Source organism: Schistocerca piceifrons, chromosome 3 (assembly GCF_021461385.2).
Source record: "Schistocerca piceifrons isolate TAMUIC-IGC-003096 chromosome 3, iqSchPice1.1, whole genome shotgun sequence".
NCBI lineage: Eukaryota > Metazoa > Arthropoda > Insecta > Orthoptera > Acrididae > Schistocerca > Schistocerca piceifrons.
In genome coordinates this window covers 226,527,908-226,543,035 of record NC_060140.1, presented here as the reverse complement: position 1 = coordinate 226,543,035, position 15,128 = coordinate 226,527,908, and positions in this window count along the sequence as shown.

Genomic DNA, 15,128 nt, shown 5'->3' with positions numbered 1-15,128 from the left:
CTAGGTAAGTGCATAAAAACTGGTTCTCACTTGGAGTATTTGCACGTAGGAAATTCATATTGTAAGACCATGGAGGGCAGGGAAGTTAGAACAACGACGTTAGAGGAGCAGCCATTGCTGATCGCACGTCGACTGCAGCAGCGCTGTTTACAACCAGACCGTCAGCTGGGGCCAGCAGGATCGCTTTGACGCGAGCTAGGATGCTATCAGCACCGCCGCCAGCTGTGACCTCTGTCCTAGATAACCGTTCAACCCGTTTGCTGTAGTGTCGTCGGACACAAAGGGCGCCGGGTAGTGTTTACTAACGAGGGTACGTTCTGCCTTGGGACACGGTGTGCGTCAACTGCTAATTTGCTGCCACCCAGGAGAACAGCAGCTACTGGGGTGTATATGGCAGCGACGTGCAGGGCCAATTACTAGTATCCGGGAGGCTATGGGCTACACTGACTTGTGTAGTATCATGTTTGTTGAGACAGTGCCTAGCAGTCCGGGATGCAACCAAAACATAATTCGTTCCATCCTATTGCCATTTCTACAACTGTCAGCCTAGTGTACTCTTACGGCGCCCATGTACGTACCCAAATCTCTTTATCTAATGCCGTCTATAAGTTTTTATCAACTGATTCCGTCAGTACGATCACCAGACCCATCCTGCATTGAGCAAGTGTTGGACATAATCTGGTAAGAAACTTATACCTTTGACCCAGATCCCGACTATGCATTATCTATGATACGCTATTAGTCCACTAGTTTTTTTGTGACAAGATACTGTTATGTAACAACCATAACTGCCGCCAAGTAACTCAAAACAGTCAGACGTCACAGAGCATTAAAAAAATCTTTTCCTCCCCACACTTAAAGCGACATGTTAATTAAATCCCAACCAATAATGTCACTTAAAGAAACCTATTAAGAGAAATATTTTATGATTTTACTTGAGAATGGACACTACATTGGTAGAGTTGCACATTTCTCTTACTGACTTTCGCAGTTTCCAACAAACTACTTATTGTAAATTTCTTAAATGACTCTGCAGCAGATCGCCATGGGATCAGCACTGAAGACTGTTTACTTAAACTACAGTCGCTTTGGCTTCCTTTCTGTACCAAACTTCTTTCTCCTACCCGCTTCTTGTACCAGAGTGAATAACCGAACCATCTGAAACAAATACAACGTCTTCATCTGAAATAAAATTCCAAATAAACTTCATTTCTTGTAGCACCTATCCCTGAAAGCCTGCTTTACTGCTCTCCTAGTATTATACTAAAAACAGATCCCATCCCCCAGTTCTGACCAACGTATCTGGAGGTTTCCCTTGCTTTCAAGGTTGAAGAGAGACAAATATACATCTACAGCTTAAGTAGATTCAGAAAAAGCTTTTGACTTTGTTGACTGGACTACATTATTTGAAAATCTGAGAGGAGCAGGAATTAAATACTTTACTTTACGTCTATGATCACAAAAGTTTTTGTCATCAGACTACCGGTTTCGATCTACATTGACCATCTTCAGACCTGTTTTGTAAAAACATGTCCTAATGTACTGCAACCATAGTGGCATCGTCAAATGTTAAACACAAAATCAACACCAGGTTATTTACAACTTGAGTTGTAACTGCTACCTCGCCTGGAAGGAAGGCTGTAAAGGCTGTAGTCGTAATTGAACTGTCCTGGCTTGGGGAACTTTCACAATAAATCAGTTGATTACATTCAAAAATAAGTATGTTGACACAATCAGCTTATGTTCACAAATATAAGTTGAAAGAAGATTACGGTTAATGAAGTAAAGATCCACGCAGTGGACACCAAATGCAAAAGCTACTCCTTATGTTTCTGATACAGACTGCCATAAAAATGCGAAGGAACTGTTAATCAGAACTCAGGGAGAAGTTGTAGTCTAATTCACAATCGATTTATTGATCTTAAACAAGACAAGACAACAAATTTATGAAACACCATACAAAAAATATTTATTTAACAAAAGCCTTACTAAAATGGGATCTATGGTGGAAAAAGTGACCTGCTGGGGATCGACACACGACACTAACCAGAACACTACTCGCTCTATCTCACTTCATACACGTGAATCCAGGTTATGGCATCAAAGTACGCCACCACCAAGCATCTTTATTCTACCGTACAAAAAAAAAAAAAAAAAAAAAAAAAAAAAAAATGGTTCGAAAGAACAGGGTGCTGAGAAATAGATATTATAGCCCTACTTCGCAGCAGCAAATACTTTACCATTCTACTGGTCAAGGCATCACACTACGATGCGTTCGGCGGCAATCTGTTATTAAATGCGCGTTCCCGAAAAATGCAAGTACGCGGTCTCGCGATCGGTTAATTCGGAACGCAGGTACTTCCCTAACAGCCTCTGAAACCTCGACGGATTCCATTGTGCAGGTGGACCAGTTTCCTGGTCTGCCAAACCAATTTGACTCCGTGCCACAGCTGTGCGTGTCGGAATACGTCAAATGTTTAGACGGCCGACTCAAGACAAATAAGTACACCCATGCATCACTCGTTGGGACCGTGATGATATAAGCAGTACCTCTGGTGGTTCAGAAGGTGACTGGCAGAGCCTCTAAGTCGCGCCCTAGCAAAGGACACAAGTCTCACCATTTAGGTAGATACCTGCAGTTATTTACATGCGAAGCGCCAGTACAAGAGACTTGTACAAGAGTGAGTCTCCCTTTCTCAGTGTTGCCTCCTCAGCTCGGTTCCAAAAGCACATCTCTCTTTTGTGACTTCCCCCAGTTTCTCACAAGCTAATCACGAGCTGGAGCCCGGCATTCTAAGCATGGTGAATGGTCTTTGCACTGCAAACCGATTTGACCAATCAGAGACTTAAAGTTAATTGGCAGAAAACCGGAAAAAATTCAGCTTCGCGGCCTCTTTCCCACACGTTTGCCCTGTATTTTGCTAACACAATACAGGGTGGAAGCACAACCCTCCATAAACAGCTTGTTATCTCCCCTGTTGCGTCCATTTCAAAATTTACAAAGAACGGCCATAAACTCGCATTGACAAAAGATGTTTTGAAACAGGGTATGCACGCCTGGGCGCCAGTTTTCCTGTCCGACGGACATTTGCAGGACGTTTACATTTCTTTTGGTGGCTTGCTCGCTAACAACGCCAACAATGCGTTGTCGGCGACTTTTCGGTGCTAGGCCATATACATGGACGTCTGGCGCCAAAGCTAATGCGTTTTGCACAATGCGACCACTGCACACGGTCCTCTGGAAATGTCTCTTCATCGTTCCCCAAAAAAAAAAAACGCTCTTTCTCGGCCCACCAGCGCCGTGCTTTTACTGCAGTCATTTAAGTCGGCACCCTGTTCCTTTGAACGCAGGTAAAGCTTACCGTATTTATTTCCCTAGAGCACGCAAACAAGACCATAAACTGCTGCCCACCATTTCATCACAATGTATGATGTCAAATCGTAGTAGATCGTACTCCATACACCGAATCAGAAGCGAGAGTGCCATGCAATCTCTCAAAGTTCTGCGATCCGCTAGCCGTTCAAAACAAATAAGAAAATTCCTTCTCGAAAATAAAGGAATGACTTCTTTGACAACTTAAAGTTCTTCTAAAACATCACAAGTAAGTCTCTGAGTGAGACTATTTTCCGAAAAGCTCTCCGACAAACGAAATAATCTTCTTAGACATCAACAGTAGGCAGAAAATTGAAGTTCCATCTCACGAGCAGTACAAAGAGTTCCAGCATCAGACTCCAGCGCTGGAGCAGCGGACTGCGATTCCCGATGGTCCCAGAGAGCAAGGGTGACATGGAGGCCAGGCGGCGGGCGTGGTGATGGCTATCTTCTTCTTCTGCTGACTTAGACGGTATTGCCCGCTGCTAGCTGGGCGACAGCAGTTATACCCGCTTGGCGGATGACTGCCAGGTAGCTATTGTTCTACCAATATGGCTGAGGAAAATGGTGCGGCGGATGTAGCAAAAATGTGGAGGCTTCTACTGAACTTGCGCGCGCCCTACGAACTACCCTGCTTCCTGCAGGTCAGGCGAAGTTCCGCTGAATTCTCCCGGTGCGCCAGGGGTACTGGAGATATCACCCGCATAGCAGAGCGACGTTGCAGGTAGGCGGCGTTCCAGGAAACCCCGGAAACACACCAGTAATCCCGTATCACTTCCCAGCAGGAACTCAACTCAGTAATGTTAATTGAAATTAGTCAAGCAATGCTTGTTGACTCCTGCTGCGATTTCCTCCAGACTGATGTCGGAGCGAAACGCAAAGCTACTGGCGTGGCTCAACGTACTTTTGAAAACGCGAGTGCGTAACACGATCGGTCAATCTCGTTATGCTGTATGGTTATTTGAGTGTCGCTCTTCGTTTCTGGGAGACTGCAGATTTACTGGGGCATGATAACAGATATGATAATTTGCTAATCAGTAATTGCGTCACACCAATGGCAGACTGGCTCCAAGTCAGCACATTTGCATCCCTTTCGCAAAAAGCTGCAACCAAAGCTGATAATTACAAGAGATTAACACAAGAGAAATGTCTGAGCTGTTAAGTAAAAAAATCTGAAAGGTATTAATTTAAATGTACGTAAAAATTCATGGTTCTCAAGAGCTAAGAAGATAGATGCTTATATGGCGAGAGTTGAAGAACAGGAGACGATACGAAACAGCAAGATTTCTCCTTGTTGGTCGCAGAAAAAAATTTGATGCCAGCGCCTTCCGTTATTGACATAGGACGTATTGCAACTACTTATTAACATTTGCGGACTTCTGGTCCACACATTTCATATTTCATAACCACAAAAAAAGAGAAATTTTCTTGGGGATCTTATAAACTAGTACGAAGACTAGACTGCGGTTATAAGAGTTGAAGGACATTAAAGGGAAGAAGCAGTCGAGCAGAGGTTAAGATTTGTAGCTTAAATCCGACCTTTTTCAATCTGTACGTTGAACAAACAGTACAGGAAACCACGGAGAAATTTTGAAAGGGAGAAGGAACACAAACTTTGAGATATGCCGTAACTTTGTCAGGGACTGTTAAGGTCTTGGAAGCAGAGTTTGACGGAATGAATAGTTTTTAGGAAAGAACTATAAGGTGAACGTCAACCGACGGTCGCAGGTTCGAAAAAATGGTTCAAATGGCTCTGAGCACTATGGGACTCAACTGCTGAGGTCATTAGTCACCTAGAACTTAGAACTAGTTAAACCTAACTAACCTAAGGACATCACAAACATCCATGCCCAAGGCAGGATTCGAACCTGCGACCGTAGCGGTCTTGCGGTTCCAGGCTACAGCGCCTTTAACCGCACGGCCACTTCGGCCGGCGCAGGTTCGAATCCTGCCTCGGGCATGGATGTGTGTGATGTCCTTAGGTTAGTTAGGTTTAATTAGTTCTAAGTTCTAGGCGACTGATGACCTCAGAAGTTAAGTCGCATAGTGCTCAGAGCCATTTGAACCATTTTTTGAACGTCAACAAAAGTTAAACAAGGATAACGTAGTGCAATCTAATTAAATCAGCGTGCTGAGGAAATGAGGCACTAAAAGTAGTGTACGGGTTTTAGTATTTGGACCGTAAAATAACTCATTAAAGGCGAAATAGAGACGATATAAAATCTAGACTGGTATTGACTAGAGAGGTATTCCTGAAAAAGAGGAATTTGATAACGACTAGTATCAATTTAAGTGCTAGCAAGTCTTTTCTGAAGGTATTGGGGTAGAGCGTCGCCTTGTACGAAAGTGAAACGTGTACGATAAACATTCAGACAAGGAGGGAATACAAGTTCTTGAAATGTGTTGCTATAAAAGAATGCTGAAATGATGGGTAATTCGTACAACAAATATGGAGGTATTGAAATGAACTAGGGAAAAAAGAAATTTGTGACCCAACTTGACTAAAAGAAAGGATCGGTTGCTAGGATACGTCCTGGGGATTTAAGAAATTGTCAGCTTGCTACTGTAAGAAACAACATTCTCACATTCGGACGCGTATTAACAGTATATAAATGTCTCTAACAAAATTTCGTCCCATGCACGTCTTTAGTATAAAATTGACGTCATAAAAGGTAATTTGACACGGCCACATTTAAGACAAGTATCTTGATACAATACCCTTTAACAGTGCTGCACATTATTGGAGCTGGCAGAGCTCTGCATTAGGGTACTCGAGCGTGAGGGTTCGATTCAGAGTTAGGTGTTATTTGCTTTTATTTTCTATTTTTAGGATGCGTGATCTGGTATCTGGCTTCTTAACCATTATACATCAAATACGGCAGACCTCATATGAAACAATTGCAATTTTTTAATGCCAAGACAGAAATTAGAATACAATCGTTTTTGATATCCCATCTTTAAAGACGTATTTTGTCTTTAAAGGTTTACTCTGTTGTCTCCCATGCGCTACACTACATACATTGTGAATATCGCTTATTCATTTGTCTCTCAAAGTAATATAATAAATACATAAATAAATAAATTAAATAAGATAAAATTATAAAATAAAAGTAAAAAAATGTCCTTCAGGCCTCTTCTTCTATCCCCGCTCTTTGATGCTGGGTTGTTCTCCTGCAACCATGTAAATCACATAGCCACATCGTTTGCGTATACTGCATCACCCTACTTCATCAACTACAATCGAAGCAAGTTCCTCCTATACCCTCCTGCCATTGGTTCTCATGATTAGCACCAGCTATAATATTCGCCACTTTCATGTCCATCATATTTCGTTAGGACATCATGTCAGCAATAGGTAACCCGTTTCATAGACGAACAAACTCTGTTACGTTTATTTTACTCTTCGGAATGAATGTGGAATAACTGTTAGTATGCTCCCGTGAGCACGCTCTTGTAACTGCAAATGCACCTGTGCTGCGAAGTGTTCAGAGACGTCGCTGACTGTCAAGGGAGGCGGGAAAGTCAGTTTGAGCAACTACTCTGAAACATGGGGAATGTGGGAAACATGCTATCACTGACGGCGTATTCAAAATTTTACAAATAGCCACTGTGACTGGATGTAGTATTTACATCTATATCTCGATACTGATGAGTTGCGTAGTTATTTCTGTCCTGCTATACATACTTTAATTTTAAGTGAGTATTCCTCTTAATAAATCTTTCTGAGACATTTGACAAATAGTAGTTATGTACTACAAAACATTTGAAGAATACGCAAAGATTAAGAAATAGCATATGCATCGATTATTACGCATATTAAAATTACAAAAATTAAACAAAATTGCATCTAGACCCGGAATCGAAGTGTGAGACTCAAGTATTCTTACGCATAACTGTACCCACTCCACTAAATGAGCAGAAAAGTTACAGAGCATTATATCAAGATACTTGTCGTACGTGTTTACAGTGTTACCAAATTTCCTTCCTTTGACGTCCTTTCTCTACCAAAAATACGTCCAAAACGAGATTTTGTAGCAGATATTCTTGTACTGTCATGATGCAAGTAATCGCAATCTATTTTAGTACACGAATTTTGTTTCGCTCTGTGTTGTCAACATTAGTTCCCATTTTTCCCCAAAGTAAATTATACACTGCTTGAGAGAAATTAGTACATCCCTTTAGAAGTTTCCAATTCACTCAATATTTATTACTGCAACAGTGTATACGGAGTACATGAAATGATTATGTTTATAGATCAACAGCACGAGCGGTTCTGAGGTACCAGTTATCGATCCATGCTGAAACGCTAATGTCAGTACGTGGCGTAGCCTCCACGGGCGGCAATGCAGAAACTGACTATGGTATAGAGTCGATCGTACAGATGGTGGATAGTGTCCTGGAATACGTTATGCCACGCCTGCTCAACCTATTCACGTCGTTCTGTAGGATTTGTTGGTTGACGTACGAGTCACGTCTCGTCCCATCGTATCCCACACGTGCTAGTTGGAGACAAGCCTGAAGATGGTGTTGGCCAGTGAGATTACTGCACATCTTGCAGAGCATGTTGAGTATCACGGGTAGTGTGTGAGCAAGCATTATTCTATTGCAACAACACACCACCTTCCCACTGCAAACCGAGACAGGTGGCGCAGTGGTTAATACACTGGACACGCACTCGAGAGGACGACGGTTCAAACCCGCGTCCTGCCATCCTGATTCAGGTGAATGCGGTGATGGTTCCTGTGAAGTGGCATGGCCGACGTCCTTCCCCATCCTTCCCTAATCCGATGGAACCGATGACCTCGCTATTAGGTCCACTCCCCCGAAAAAAACAAAACCAATCTTCTTGTTGCAAGAATGGCAAACGAATGGCTCTAACAACATTCTGCACATAAGGACCGCTGATTAGTATCCCCCCCTGAAACATCAAAGATGGACGCGAGTTGTAGCTTATCACACGCCGTACGATTAGCCAGAGATAGGTCCAGTGCACCTTGAAAGTATGCACTCTACCACTGCTCACCAGGTCTACGTCGCATGCACGAACAACCACCATGCAGATAGAATCTGCTTTAATCATTGAAGACCATGGCGCGCCAGTCCAGCTTCCAGGTGATTCTTTGATTGCAGTAGGCGATTCGTGCACGTCGATGTTGTGGCGTGGCTGTAACACGGGCTAGAGGGGTGCGCGCCCGTGGTCCCAGTGCTGACAACCGGTTCCCAACAGTTCGTGTTGACACGTCTGGCCCTAAAAGCCCTCTTATCTGTGCTGTGGTACAATCTGCCGCTCCTGCCCTTACGATCCTGGTGCGGGTCTGTAGTGCATGGACGTCCAGAATCTCGTTTACGCGTGTGAGAATTTTCACGTGACCGCTCATACCAGCATCGTTGCACAATGACGCAGTACGTCCAACTTATGTGGCAATTCTCCCACCACTTCACCACTCAGTAGGCCACAATTTGACCCCTTTCAAACTCACTCAGTTAGGTGTAGAAAGCACGAGTGCGTCTCCTTGACATACACTACTGGCCATTAAAATTGCTACACCACAAAGATGACGTGCTACAGACGCGAAATTTAACCGACAGGAAGAAGATGCTGTGATAATTAGCTTTTCAGAGCATTCACACAAGGTTGGAGCCAGTGGCGATACCTACAACGTGCTGACATGAGGAACGTTTCCAACAGATTTCTCATACACGAACAGCAGTTGACCGGCGTAACCTGGTGAAACGTTGTTGTGATGCCTCGTGTAAGGAGGAGAAATGTGTACCATCACGTTTCCGACTTTGATAAAGGTCGAATTGTAGCCTATCGAGACTGCGGTTTATCGTATCGCGACAGTGCTGCTCGTGTCGGTCGAGATCCAATGACTGTTAGCAGAATATGGAATCGGTGGGTTCAGGAGGGCAATACGGAACGCCGTGCTGGAGCCTAACGGCCTCGTATCACTAGCAGTCGAGATGACAGGCATCTTATCCACATGGCTGTAACGAATCGTGCAGCCACGTATTGATCCCTGGGTCAACAGATGGGGGCGTTTGCAAGACAACAACCATCTGCACGAACAATTCGACGACGTTTGCAGCAGCATGGACTATCAGCTCGGAGACCATGGCTGCGGTTACCCTTGACGGTTCATCACAGTCAGGAGCGCCTGCGATGGTGTACTCAACGACGAACCTGGGTGCACGAATGGCAAAACGTAATTTTTTTCGTATGAATCCAGGTTCTGTTTACAGCATCATGATGGTCGCATCCGTGTTTGGCGACATCGCGGTGAACGCACATTGGAAGCGTGTATTCGTCATCGCCATACTGGAGTATCACCCGGCGTGATGGTATGGGGTACCATTGGTTACATCTTTCGGTCACCTCTTGTTCGCATTGACGGCACTTTGAACAGTGGACGTTACATTTCAGATGTGTTACGACCCGTGGCTCTACCCTTCTCAAAAAAAATTGTTCAAATAGGTGTGAAATCTTATGGGACTTAACTGCTAAGCGTACACACTACTTACCCTAAATTATCCTTAGGACAAACAAACACACACTTGCCCGAGGGAGGACTCGAACCTGCGTTCTACCCTTCATTCGATCCCTGCGAAACCCTACATTTAAGCAGGATAATGCACGACCGCATGTTGCAGGTCCTGTACGGGCGTTTCTGGGCACAGAAAATGTTTGACTGCTGCCCTGGCGAGCACATTCTCCAGATCTCTTACCAATTCAAAACTTTTGGTCAATGGTGCCCGAGCAACTAACTCGTCGCAATACGCCAGTCACTACTCTTGATCAACTGTGGTATCGTGTTGAAGCTGCATGGGCAGCTGTACCTGTAAACGCCATCCAGGCTCCGTTTGACTCAATTCCCAGGAGTATCAAGGTCGTTATTACTGCCAGAGGTGGTTGTTCTGGGTACTGATTTCTCAGGATCTATGCACCCAAATTGCGTGAAAATATAATCACATGTCAGTTCTAGTATAATATATTAGTCCAATGATTGCCCGTTTATCATTTGCGTTTCTTCTTGGTGTAGCAATTTTAATGTAGTAGAGCTGCCGGGTTGCTTTATACATTTGTACGACACTGAGCCTTCTGGCTGGTGATTTTGCTAAATATAATGTGGTGGTCAGAAATTAGAATAGGATATATAGCATGATTTGTAAACACAATTAAGCCGTGCTGCCGCTCGCGTTGGTGCTGTTTGTAGGTTTCTGTCCTCTGTTGGAGGCCAGTCCGTATCGGTTTGTTGACATGGTTGCGGTTGTTTGACTTCTTCTTGTGTTGACTGGCGCCACTTGGTTTCGCAAGCGTTGCCTGTCCGCTAGTGGCAGCAGCAGCGGTTATCGATATGTAGTAACTGTGGCCCTATCTTTGGGGCGACGCTGCGGTTCTTCCGCGTCGTGTCAGAGTGCAGTTCGGCTGGAGGCTCAGGAGGAGCCAGTTCCGCGCAGTGCAAGAAAAAGTCGGGACCGCAGGTAGCGCGCATGGACTGCCGGATCGAAGGCCTGTTGTCATGAGGTTGCAAGACCTAGTCGTAGCCGGGCGCGGTGGCCGAGAGGTTCTAGGTGCTACAGTCTAGAACCACGCGACCGCTACGGTCGCAAATTTGAATCCTGCCTCGGGCATGGATGTGTGTGGTGTCCTTAGGTTAGTTAGGTTTAAGTAGTTCTAAGTTCTAGGGGACTGATGACCTCAGAAGTTAAGTCCCATAGTGCTCAGAGCCATTTGAACCACTTGAACCTAGTCGTAAACCTGATCCTGCAAGTTTTAAGTTGAGTGCATTATGATTCAAGTAGAGAAATCTCTGCCATTGTGTGATCATGCGACTTGGTGACTTGGGTTCGTGTTGCTGCTCGTAGTGTCGCCGATGCGAAGGGCAGCGAGTGGAGTACTGGGGAATGGCGGATCTGATTAGCTTTCCTGGACTTATAATTAGTATTTATTGCGTTCAGTTTGTTACTATTTGTTAAGTTCAACCAGCGGTATTTTTCTTGCCTCGTGGCCGCTAACGCCCAATTATCTGCCCTAGGGGTTAGTGTATGTAACGGCAGTGTACGTTTCCTCGCCTTGCATTTGCTGTGAGGTGATGTTTGTAGTTTTGACAGCTTCTTGATTGCAAGTTGGTTGGTGATTCTTCTACTCCGGTAGTAGTGATTCCTTTCTCGTTCAGGGCGCCCTAAGCACAGTATTCTGCGGGCGGAGTCCAGACCGCCGGTTCCGGCCTTGGCGCACTTTTACATCTTTGCATTTGGTTTATTGGACGTCAGGTAGCCTCAGCAAGATTATCATTAGTCATTCGTTTGACTGCCACTAGTCTGAGTTACTATCTTGTGAAGTCAATGAAACTCTTGGCTGCCTTTCTCATCAAAAATGGTTCAAATGGATCTAAGCACTATGGGACTTACCATCTGAGGTCATCAGTCCCCTAGACTTAGAACTACTGAAGCCCCTAGAAACGCTCGGCTACAGCGGCCGGCCCTTTCTCATCGCTCGTGAATGTGTTTTTTGCCGGACCTACTTAAAGGTCGATTCTTGGTGCACTGTCTGTGACTGGTCATTGTGTTTTGTTATTGTATTTGTTGTTTTACTGTACGTTTTTTAAATTTTTATATAATTGCCATTCTTGGAGTTACAGCACGATTAAATGGTTGTGCTACCAAGTTTACTATCATTTTGTCTCACCCGTTTGGTCATCAGTTGCCTGTCTTTTTGAATTAACCTTGCTGTTGTATTACTGTTTTAATTTTTTTTATAATTACCGTTCTTAGCAGTTATGAATGTGTGTAAGTACAATAGGGAACCAACAGGATTACGGCCCCGTCCACAATTGTAACGAAATCCTGCCTTCCTTGACTAGCAGGTCTTAACAATTAACAGCAGCTTCCAGTAAAACATGTGCATTTTTTGACTATCGGCGTTTTTTGGTATCTGTGAAATATCACGTCCGCACTGAATCGGATAATCTGGAAAAAAAATGAAATGGCTCTGACCACTGTGAGGCTTAACATTTGAGGTCATCAGTCCCCTAGAACTTAGAACTGCTTAAACCTAACTAACCTAAGGACATCACACACATCCATGCCCGAGGCAGGATTCGAACCTGCGACCGTAGCAGCAGCGCGGTTCCGGACTGAAGCGCCTAGAACCGCTCGGCCACAACGGCCGGCGATAATCTGGAGCTTGCTATATAATCAATACAATGACATTCTCTGAAGAACACCTGGTTGGTTGGTTGGTTGTTTTGGGGAAGGAGACCAGACAGCGAGGTCATCGGTCTCATCGGATTAGGGAAGGACGGGGAAGGAAGTCGGCCGTGCCCTTTGAGAAGAACCATCCCGGCATTTGCCTGGAGCGATTTAGGGAAATCACGGAAAACCTAAATCAGGATGGCCGGACGCGGGATTGAACCGTCGTCCTCCCGAATGCGAGTCCAGTGTCTAACCACTGCGCCACCTCGCTCGGTAAGAACACCTGGATTGTAATTATAACAGTAGCAACACAGACAGTGCAACACTTCGGAACACGTACTTTCTCAACCAAACGACCTGGTGAAAATAATGTCTTTCTTCGAATTGATCGGCGGCTGTGATGCGCACTCGCAAGAAATCAGGTGCATTACCTGTTGAGCAGGAGCAGTGACATCTTAAGGCACGGAACTCATTTCTCTGGCCAGCTTCCCCACCTCCTCTCGAATGTTGGCAGGCCGTGGCACCGGACGCCACACGCCGAAGACCCCCACCCTCTTGGCTGACGGCGCGTCACGCTAAGGCCAGGGTGAGGGTGTGGGTGTTCTGCAGCACAAAGGCGCGCGACACCTGAGCCGTGAGCCGCGCCATTCATTGGCCCGTCACGCGCCCCGGGCCTCATAAATTCCAGTTCACTCCGCCCGCCGCTAAGGATCAGGCAGGGATGGCGCTCAGGCGATACCCCGTCGCCGCCAGTACACACCTGACGTCTAGCGGAAATGAGTTACGAGCAACACAGGCGGTTTTCGATAATTAATCATTTAGTGTCCCCACAATGGGTGTCATTTTTCTTAAGGTTGGCGTCACAATGATGAGCCGACTGCTGTAACCGTCTCATCTTGCGACAGCTTCGCGGAAGATAATCTCTTACAGTTTCGCTAAGCTATCGACAATCAATCGAATCGTACACCATGTGCGGCGCCTACGTCAACACGATCTCGCTGCGAGCGGTGCTACACCAACGCGACACAATCCTTGGGAGACACGTCACGCCACGAGGAGTAAACCAGTCGGCACCGACTGAACGTAAAGGAGCAGCTTACATATTCTTGTTGAGGGTGTACTGTTTAAATCTCAACACAGCATGTAAGGCTACTGTGAAACCACTTGGATGGACTTGCCATCCATACACACTCTGCAGACAGTGCGTCATCGTGTCCAGTGACACAGTGAACGTAACTGGCATGACATAGTGAACATAATTGCCACCCTGTCACGACACCTTGTTGACACCCCCGTACCAGCGCCCCCTCCCCCTGAAAAGGCGCTATTACCCCCCCCCCCCTTCCGCCCTCCCACGGCGCCAGGCGCACGAGGAGATACTACAGTTTATTGCTCCCTCCGCCCTCCAGAAACACATATAGTAATTTGCCTTCGAGACGATTTGGCGCCCCTCTGCAAGCGGCGCCTGGGGCATGCGAAACCCTCAACCCCCTCCCTCCCCCTCTCCCTCGCGGCTCCTTCCCTCCGCTACGACACTGATCATGTCGCACCATCAGCTCCGGCACACCGCAAAGTTTGGTGTTTATCTCGATCCTATATTAATAACCTAATCAAAAGTATCTGGCCGGCAACAGTGGCCGAGCGGTTGTAAGTGCTTCAGTCCGGAACCCCGCTGCTCCTTCGGTCGCAGGTTCGAATCCTGCCTCAGTCATGGATGTGTGTGATGTCTTTAGGTTAGTTAGGTTTAAGTAGTTCTAAGCCTAGGGGATTGATGACCTCAGATGTTAAGTCCCATAGTGCCTCGAGCCATTTGAAAAGTATCTCGACACCCCTATAGCGAAGCGCAGTTGACCATTACATGTCGCAAGAGGCGCACCCAACACCATGAAAGGAGCGGGGATTATTGTGTTGTCCGTACAGAAGCAGTAACAGCAATATACACTCCTGGAAATTGAAATAAGAACACCGTGAATTCATTGTCCCAGGAAGGGGAAACTTTATTGACACATTCCTGGGGTCAGATACATCACATGATCACACTGACAGAACCACAGGCACATAGACACAGGCAACAGAGCATGCACAATGTCGGCACTAGTACAGTGTATATCCACCTTTCGCAGCAATGCAGGCTGCTATTCTCCCATGGAGACGATCGTAGAGATGCTGGATGTAGTCCTGTGGAACGGCTTGCCATGCCATTTCCACCTGGCGCCTCAGTTGCACCAGCGTTCGTGCTGGACGTGCAGACCGCGTGAGACGACGCTTCATCCAGTCCCAAACATGCTCAATGGGGGACAGATCCGGAGATCTTGCTGGCCAGGGTAGTTGACTTACACCTTCTAGAGCACGTTGGGTGGCACGGGATACATGCGGACGTGCATTGTCCTGTTGGAACAGCAAGTTCCCTTGCCGGTCTAGGAATGGTAGAACGATGGGTTCGATGACGGTTTGGATGTACCGTGCACTATTCAGTGTCCCCTCGACGATCACCAGTGGTGTACGGCCAGTGTAGGAGATCGCTCCCCACACCATGATGCCGGGTGTTGGCCCTGTGTGC